This window comes from Macaca thibetana, chromosome 12 (genome assembly GCF_024542745.1).
Source record: "Macaca thibetana thibetana isolate TM-01 chromosome 12, ASM2454274v1, whole genome shotgun sequence".
NCBI classification, from domain to species: Eukaryota; Metazoa; Chordata; class Mammalia; order Primates; family Cercopithecidae; genus Macaca; species Macaca thibetana.
This window is the reverse complement of record NC_065589.1, coordinates 83,730,852-83,741,054: the sequence shown is the minus strand read 5'-3', so window position 1 is coordinate 83,741,054 and position 10,203 is coordinate 83,730,852.

Genomic DNA, 10,203 nt, shown 5'->3' with positions numbered 1-10,203 from the left:
ACTTGCCTTGGTCTCTCACTCTGCCTTATATCCCTCAGATGAATTCTTTCCTCTGAGGAGGTAAGTTGCTGCACACTCTATCCAGTCCCACACTCCTGGATTGTCTTGCCACTGCTGACACCATGAACATGTGTCCCTTTCTCTGGAGTGACTTTTCTATCTTTTTCGAATATTACAATCTAAATAATTTTCAAGACTGAGACCAATGGTTATCTCATTTGTGAAAGAATCTTCCTGGCTCTGTAATATAGTATCAGTTGATGTGCTTCGTCTACACATACAGTTTGAAGAAGCCAGCAGAAAACATCTGTTTTTCCATCCGGATTCCATGCCAATTGAAGACTACAGAGACAACAGAGATCAAAACATTCCCTTTAGTACTGAAAAAGTCTAAGCTGGTGACATGGGCGAGGGGTATGCCACAGTGGGCTTCTTAATTCCGAACCCCAGAAGCAAACAGATTTGCCCACCCAGACAGTGCTGAAAAACTGTAAGCTTCCATCCGTAGGACAGAGGTTTTGCTGCCAGGCTTACAGCACAGCCCACGTCAACCAGAATACATGCTCCTGGAGGCCGGCCAAAGAGACAGGAGGGGGCAATGAGCTATACAAGCTCATTCTCTTACCTTAACACACCTACCACAGAGGGGAGGCATGAGTAAAGTGTGGAAGGACCAGGAGTACCACACTGCTGGAGGCCCCTTCATGGGGAAAGCGAACCCAGGAGTGGAATGTTTTTCCAACCCCAGCCTTCTGCAGCTTGTTCTTCTCTTCACTGAACCACTGAGGAAGGCCAGCCAAAGTTGTAGCCATCTCCTGAGGGTATTGTGGGAAGGTCCCACACTCCTGGATTGTCTTGCTCCTGACTTTCACTAAGTTATTCCCCTAATACCAACTGTTGTTCTTTTGTGGATCATTTTTAGTCAGCAGAGGTCAATATTGGTTTTTGCCCCCAGAAAGCTCTGACATAGGTCAGAATGGTGTATTAATTAAATCAATTCTGGGGCCATTCTATACCCCAAACTGAATAATTATTCCCTAATCTTATTCCCGTTATAAACTATGTGCTGCCATAGTGTCCAGATTTTTTCATGAGAGGCTCTGCAATGAGATTAAATAACTAAATTAAAATATTCCAGCAACAAAATGACTAAAATATGACTAACTGCTCCCTGTTAGGAAATTCATAAAATAAAATTAAGGACCTAAGATTAAATCTCCTTGAAAATTAAAGTCCAAAGGCATAAAAAGTCAAAGGAATTTAAGTTCAATACAATTATTTTTCCAAAGAAAAAATATTTTGTTTTTTTTGACAGGTGTAGATTTTGTCTTATGGAGTCTTCCATGGTGATGGTTATGAAATCAGTGTTACTAGGTCTGCCAAAAGCAGTGTCAACCCAAATTGAGCCACAGAGAGACCAAGAAAGAAACGAAGAAGTTGTTGGAGAATGGCAAGGGCTTGCAATCCACAATGTGAATGCATTGGCCACCATAGATGCGTCAGAGGGGGTTGGGGGTTAGAGGCAAAAGAAGAAATCAGTCAGTCATGGTGGTTTATGCCTGGTAATCCCAGCTATTAGGGTGGCTGAGGCTCAAGCCCAGGAGTTTGAAGCTGCAGTGAGCTAAGACCACCACTGTACTGCAGCCTGGGTGACACAGCAGGACCCTGTCTCTAAAAAAAGAAAAAAGGAGAAATCCACTAAACTGTAATGAAACAACATCCTGTGCTACAGGGGCCTATTACAGATGGTGGCATTTGTTCATTAGTGGTACTGGCTATTACTAGAAGAGTGCCATCATTGAAGTGGCTTAACTGGAAATTCCAGTTGGGAAAGTCCTTTGTGACAGTTCCTGTTGCAGGCACATGTGTGACTGAGGGTACCTCCTTTACAACCTTCCAGCTCCATTTTGTTAGGGTTTGACATAAGTGATTCCATTTTGGTACAGACAAAGCATTTGTGGCTTAAATGAATCTTGTCCACCTTTACCTATCTAAGATAATCATACCCAAGAAAGAGTATCCTATGAGACCAATATATAATAGGCCTGGACTTTTTTGTTTGCCTGTTTTTGTTGTTGTTACTGTTGTTTGTTTGTTTGTTTTTAGGAGATAGGGTCTGGCTGTCACCCAGGCTGGAGTGCTGCGGTGCAATCATAGCTCACTGCAGCCTCCAACTCCTGGGCTCAAGCCATCCTTCTGCCTCAGCTTCCCAAGTAGCTGGGACTATAGGCAGGCATCACTGCACTGGAAAAATATTTTTAGTTTTTGTAGAGACGGGACCTTGCTTTGTCATCCAGGCTGGTTTCAAACTCCTGGCCTCAAGTGATCTTCCCACCTCAGCCTCGCTAGTTGCTGGGATTACAGGCATTAGCCACTGTGTGCCTGCATCATAGTTAATATACTTCATCTTTCCTATGCCTTTCTCAGGCATGTTCTTTAGGGAATAGGCAATACTTGTGTCCCCACCTACAATAATTGTATCACCTTGAAATTCAACAGTGAGTCAGTGAGACATTTTTTTAACAGCTTAATTGACTGTTAGGCCTCTGAGCCCAAGCTAAGCCATCATAACCCCTGTGACCTGCACATATACATCCAGATGGCCCGAAGCAATTGAAGAACCACAAAAGAAGTGAAATAGCCACTTCCTGCCTTAGCCGATGACATTCCACCATTGTGATTTGTTCCTGCCCCACCCTAACTGATCAATTGATCTTGTGACATTCCTTCTCCTGGACAGTGAGTCTCAGGAGCTCCCCACCAAGCACGTTGTGACCCTCACCCTTGCCCACAAGATAACAACCTTTTTAATTCTAATTTTCCACTACCTACCCAAATCCCATAAAACTGCGCCACTCCTATCTCCCTTTGCTGACTCCTTTTTCAGACTCAGTCCACCTGCACCCAGGTGATTAAAAAGCTTTATTGCGGCCGGGCGCGGTGGTTCACACCTGTAATCCCAGCACTTTGGGAGGCTGAGGCAGGCAGATCAAGAGGTCAGGAGATCAAGACCTTCCTGGCTAACATGGTGAAACCACGTGTCTACTAAAAAAAAAAAAAAAAAAAAATTAGCTGGGCATGGTGGCGGGTGCCTGTAGTCCCAGCTACTCAGGAGGCTGAGGCAGGAGAATGGCGTGAACCCGGGAGGCGGAGCTTGCAGTGAGCTGACATCGCACCGCTGCACTCCAGCCTGGGCGACAGAGCAAAACTCTGTCTCAAAAAAAAAAAAAAAAAAAAAAAGCTTTATTGCTCACACAAAGCCTGTTTGGTGGTCTCTTCACACGGACATGCATAATATTGACATATAATTTATATGCCATACAATTAATCCATTTAAAATATAGATTTCAATGACTTTTAGTATATTCACAGAATTGTGCAACCATCACTGCAATCTAAGTTCAGAATTTTTTTATAACTACAAAAAGTAACCCTATACCTATTAGCAGTTACTACCTGATCCACCCAACTCTACCACCAAACCTGATCAAATACTAATCTAGTTTCCATTCTTACAGTTTTTCCTATTCTGGTTATTTTATGTAAATGGAATAATATGTAATCCTTTGTGAGTGGCTCTTTCATTTATCATAGGATTTTCAGGGTTTGCCTATATTATGGCATATATCAATGCTTCATTACTTTTTTTTGCCAAGTAATATTCCATTGTGTGTGTATATATATATATACCACATTTATTTTATTCATCAGTTGATGGAATTTGAGTTTCCAGTTTTTAGCTATTATGAATAATGCTGCTATGAAATTTGTGTATAAGTTTTTGGTTCACATATGTTTTCAATTTTCTCAAGTATATACCTAGGTGTAGAATTTCTGGGTTATAAAGTAACTGCTTAACATTTTGAGGAATTGTCAAACTTTTTTTCCAAAACAGTTACACTATTTCACAATCCCACAAGCAATGTATGAGAGTTCCAATCTCTCCACAACCTCACCATCACTTACTATTGTCTGTCTCTTTTATTATAGCCATCTTAATGGTTCTGAAGAGGTATCTCATGCAGTCCAATTTTTCTATTTTGTTCTTTTGTCATTTATGCATTTGATATAGTATATAGGAAGAATTTGCCTAACCCACAGTTACAAAGATTTACTTCTGTGCATCCTTCTAAGAGTTTTTAGGCCAGACGTGGTGGCTCATGCCTATAATCGCAGGACTTTGGGAGGCTGAGGCAGGTGGATTACAAGGTCAGGAATTTGAGACCAGCCTGGCCAAGATGGTGAAACCCTATCTCTACTAAAAATACAAAAATTAGCCAGGCACAGTGGTGGGTGCCTGTAATCCCAGCTACTCAGGAGGCTGAGGCAGGAGAATGGCTTGAACCCGGGAGGCAGAGGTTGCAGTGGTGAGCCAAGATCAAGCTACTGCATTCTAGCCTGGGCAACAGAGCAAGCAAAAAAAAAAAAAAAAAAAGAGTTTTATCATTTTGGCTCTGACATGTAAATCTGTGATCATTTGGATTTAATTTTTATGTGTGGTTTAAGGGAGAAGTCCAACTTTATTCTTTTGCATGTAGGTATCCAGTTATCTTAGCACCATTTGTTAAAAAGGCTGTTTCTCCCGTTGAATTGTCTTGGCACCATTTGCAAATCAATTGAACATAAAGATAAGGATTTATTTTTGGACTCTTAATTCTGTTTCATTGATTTATATGTCTATCCTTATGCACTGTCACACTGTGTTGATTACTGCACTTTTTAGTAAGTTTTCGAATCAGCACATGTGATCCTCCAACTTTCATGAAAGTGTTCTCTTTCAAGATTGTTGTGGCTATTCTTGGCCACTTTCATTTCCATGTGAATGTTAGAAACAGCTTGTCAATTTCCACACACACACACAGAAGCTATGTGAAATTTTAATAGAGATTGTGTTGAATCTGTAGATCAACTTGGGATTATTGTCATCTTAACAATATTAAGTCTTTCAACCGTAAAAATGGTTTGTCTTTCCATTTATTTAGGTTTTCTTTCATTTCTTTCCACAGTGTTTTATAGTTTTTATGGCACAAGTTTTATACTTCATTTGTTGCATTTATTTCTAAGTATTTTGTTCTTTTTGATGATATTACCAATGGAATTATTTTATTAATTTCATTTTCAGATTTTTTCATTGCTAACACAGTAAGTCCTCACTTAACATCATGGATCCATACTTGGAAATTGCAGCTTTAAGTGAAATGATGTATAATGAAACAAACTTTGCCATAGATTATTGATAGAAACAAGAATTAAATTCCTACAGCATATTTCTGGTCACAGAAACATCACCAAACTTCTAAATAAAGACTAAAACACTTGTAATAATATTAAACATTGAAAAAAATGTGAGCTATCCATACATTTAAGACAGATTAATAAAAAACAAATAAGGTAATTAATTTACCTGCTGATTCGAGTTCAGGGGCACAGGTGGCCAGAGTCTATCTCAGCAGTTCAGGGCTTGAGGCGGGAACCAGCCTTGGACAGGACAACATTCCATCACAGGGTGCACTCACACACACCGCCCACACTCAGACCGGGGCAATTCAGACATGCCGTTTAACCTAATGTGCACATCTTTGGGAGGTGGGAGAAAACAGAATACCTGGAGAAAACCCACACAGACAAAGGGAGAACGTGCTAACTCCACATGGGACAGCAGCTCCGGTGGAATCAATTTTTTTTCTCATCGTTATAATGAAACAATATAGAAGGAACTGACGTTATTCAAAGACCTGCTGTATACAGAAATACAATTGATATTTGTCTATTAGCTTATATCCTGCAACCTTGCTGAACCTGTTTTTTAGTTATAATAGTTTTTGTGTGTGTGTATTTATTAGGATTTTCTCTATATAGGAATATAGCCACTGTAAAATAGGGATAGTTTTACTCCTTTTTCGCGGTCTGGATGCCTGTTATTTCTTTTTCTTCCCTAATTGTCCTGGCTAGATCCTCCAGTACAATGTTGACTAGAAGTACGTGACTTGTTTATTTCTTGCTTATATTAAGGGGAAAGCATTGAGTGTTTCATCATTAAGTCTGATGTTAGCTATGGGTATTTTGTCAATATCCTTCATCTGGTTGGAGAAGTTCTCTTCTATCGTATTTTGTTGAGTATTTTATCATGAAAAGGTGTAAGATTTTATTAAATGATTTTTTTCTGCATCTATTGAGATGATCATGGGGTTTTTGTTTTTATTCTATTGACATAGTGTATTACATTAATTATTTGGTGATTAAACCAACCTTTTATTCCTAGAATAAACCCTACTTGGTTATGGCACATAGTTATTTTTATATGTTGATGGATTTAGTTCGCTAATATTTTGTTGAGAATTTTTGCACCTATAATCATAAGAGATATTGGCCTCTAGTTTTCTTCTCTTGTGAATGTCAATGTCATTTAATTTTTGTATTAGGATGATACTGGCCTCATAAAATGAGTTGGGAAGTAATCCCTTCTCCAAATATTTTGGAATCATTCCTGAAGAATTGGTATTAGCTCTTCTCTAAATGTTTGGCAGAATTCAGTGGTGAAGCTATTTGGGTCTGGGCTTTTCTTTGTGAAAACTTTTAAAGATTCTCATTATTTCAGTTTGTTTCCTTGTTATATTTCTAGTCACTTTATGTACTTGATTGACTTGCAGTACGTTGTGTCTTCTAAGAATTTGTCCATTTACACCTAAGTCATCTAATTTGTTGGGATTCATTTGCTCACAGTATTCACTTATACTCCTTTTTATTCATTTTTGTAAGGTCAGTAGTAATGTACTCTCATTCCTGACTTCAATAATTTGTGTCTTGTTTTTCTCAGTCTAGCTAAAACTTTGTCCATTTTGTTGACAAATACTGTATAATTTCACTTATGTGAGGTACCTAGAGTAGTCAAATTCATAGACAGAAAGTAGAATGGTTATTTCCAGGGACTTACAGAAAGGGAGAATGGTGAGTTATTATTGAATGAGTGTAGAGTTTCAGGCTTTCTTTACAAATAAAAATTATGTATATTAAGATATACAAAGTACTGTTTTGATATATGTATATATTGTGAAATGATTACCATCATCAAGCTAATTAACATATCCATCACCTCACATTGTTACCATGTGGGTGTGTTTGTGTCTGTGTGTGTATGGGGGTGTGTGTGTGTGGGTATGGTGAGAACATTTAAGATCTACTCTCTTATCAAATTTCAAGTACATAATATAGCATCATTAACTATAGTCACTATGCTGTACATTAATTTTATAAGAGCTTTCATTGTCTGCTGCAATCTCACCCTGAAGGTGAGCTACATGGAAAGCCAACTGAATAGAAAGGTTCTTGTTGAGTGAGGAATCTGAGCAAGGAAAGTTGGTTATTTGATTTGGATATATAACATAACTGTATCTGTCTTCACTTAATACTCCAGCTAGTCTGGAGCGCTCCTGCTTGAGTGTCTTAGATGGGCATTCTCAGTATTTGCCTCCACATTGTATTTTTTTTTTCCCAACTTTTATTTTAAGTTCTTGGTACATGTGCAGGATGTGCAGGTTTGTTACATAGGTAAACGTGTGCCATGGTGGTTTGCTGCACAGATCAACCCATCACCTAAGTGTTAGGTCCAGCATCCATTAGCTATTCTTCCTGATGCTCTCCCATCCTCCACCCCACTGACAGGCCCCAGTGAGTGTTGTTCCCCTCATGTGTCCGTGTGTTCTCATCAATCAGCTTTGACTTATAAGTGAGAACATTTGGTGCTTGATTTTCTGTTCCTGTGTTAGTTTGCTGAGGATAACAGCTTCCAGCTCCATCTCTGTCCCTGCAAAGAACATGATCTTTTTCCGTTTTATGGCTGCATAGTATTCCATAGTGGATATGTACCACATTTTCTTTATCCAGTCTATCACTAATGGGCATTTGGGTTGATTCCATATCTCTGCTATTGTGAATAGTACTGCAATGAACATATGTGTGCATGTGTCTTTATAATAGAATAATTTATATTCCTTGGGGTATATATACAGTAATGGGATTACTGGGTCAAATCGTATTTCTGCTTCTATGTCTTTGAGGAATTGCCACACTGTCTTTCACAATGGTTGAACTAATTTACACTCCCACCAACAGTGTAAAAGTGTTCCTTTTTCCCTGGGTTCAAGCAATTCTCCTGCCTCAGGCTCCCAAGTAGTGGGGATTACAGGCATGCACCACCATGCCTGGGTAATTTTTGTATTTTTAATAAAGACTGGGTTTCACCATATTGGCCAGGCTGGTCTTGAACTCCTGACCTCAAGTGATCTGCCCACCTCTGCCTCCTAAAGTGCTGGGATTACAGGCGTGAGCCACCACACTCCTCCCTTTGCCCACTTTTTAATGGGATTGTTTTGTTCTTGTAAATATGTTTAAGTTCTTTGTAGACTCTAAATATTAGGCCTTTGTCAGATAGATTGCAAAAATTTTCTCCCATTCTGTAGGTTGTCTGTTCACTCTGATGATAGATAGTTTTTCTTGTTTGTTTGTTTTGTTCATTTGTTTGTTTGTTTTTGCTATGCAGAAGCTCTTTCATTTAATTAGATCCCATTTGTCAATTTTTGCTTTTGTTGCAATTATCTTTGGCAATTTTGTCATGATATCTCTGCCTGTGCCAATGTCCTGAAGGGCTGAAATACACAGACCAGTGACACTATGAAGCAACCACAGAACAAGTCTGCAAAATAACCAGCTAGCATCATCATGACAGGATCAAATTCACACATGATAATATTAACCTTAAATGTAAATGGGCTAAATGCCCCCAATTAAAAGACACAGAATGACAAGATGAATAGAGTCAAGACCAATTGGTATGCTGTCTTCAAGAGATCTATCTCATGTGTAAAGACACACTGTAGGCTCAAAATAAAGGGATGGAGGAAAATTTACCAAGCACGTGGAAAACAGAAAAAAGCAGAGGTCATAATCCTAGTTTCTGACAAAACAGACTTTAAACCAACAAAGATCAAAAAAGACAAAGAAGGGCATTACATAATGGTAAAGGATTCATTCAATAAGAAGAGCTAACTATTGTAAATATATATGCACCCAATACAAGAGCACCCAGATTCATAAAGCAAGTTCTTAGAGACCTACAAAGAGACATAGACTCCCACATAACAATAGTTCCAGACGTTAACACCTCACTGACAATATTAGACAGATCATCAAGACAGAAAATTAACAAAGATATTCAGGACCTGAACTCGGCTGTGGATCAAGCAGACCTGATAGATAGCTACAGAACTCTTCACCCAAAACAACAGAAAATACACATTCTTCTCATCACCACATGGCACTTACTCTAAAATTGATCACACGATAGGAAATAAAACACTCCTCATCAAATGCAGAAGAACTGAAATCCTAACAAACAGTCTCCCAGACCACAGCACAATCACATTAGAACTCAAGACTAATAAACTCACTCAAAGCCACACACTACATGGAAATTGAACAACCTACTCCTGAATGACTCCTGGGTAAATAATGAAATTAAGGCAGAAATCAAGAAGTTCTTTGAAACTAATGAGAACAAAGAGACAAGGTACCAGAATCTCTGGGATGCAGCTAAAGCAGTGTTAAGAGGGAAATTTAAGCACTAAATGCCCACATCAAAAAGCTAGAAAGACCTCAAAACAACAATCTAACATCACAACTAAAAGAACTAAAGAACCAAGAGCAAACAAACCCCAAAGCTAGCAGAAGACAGGAAATAACCAAGATCAGAGCAGAACCAAAGGAGATAGAGACAAGGAAACCCTTTCAAAAAATCAGTGGATCCAGGAGCTGGTTTTTTGAAAAAATTAATAAAATAGACTGCTAACTAGACTAATGAAGAAAAGAGAGAAAAATCAAATAGACACAATCAGAAATAATAAAGGAGATATGACCACTGACCCTACAGAAATCCAAACAAGCATTAGAGAATACTACAAATATATCTGTGCACATAAACTAGAAAATCTAGAAGAAATGGATAAATTCCTGGACACATACACCCTCCCCAAAGCTGGATCAGGAAGAAATTGAATCCCTGAATAGACCATTAACAAGTTCTGAAATTGAGGCGGTATCTAGCTTACCAACTAAAAAAAGCCCAGGACCAGATGAATTTACAGCTGAATTATAACCAGAGGTACAAAGGAGAGCTGGTAACATTTCTACTGGAACGATTCCAGTCAA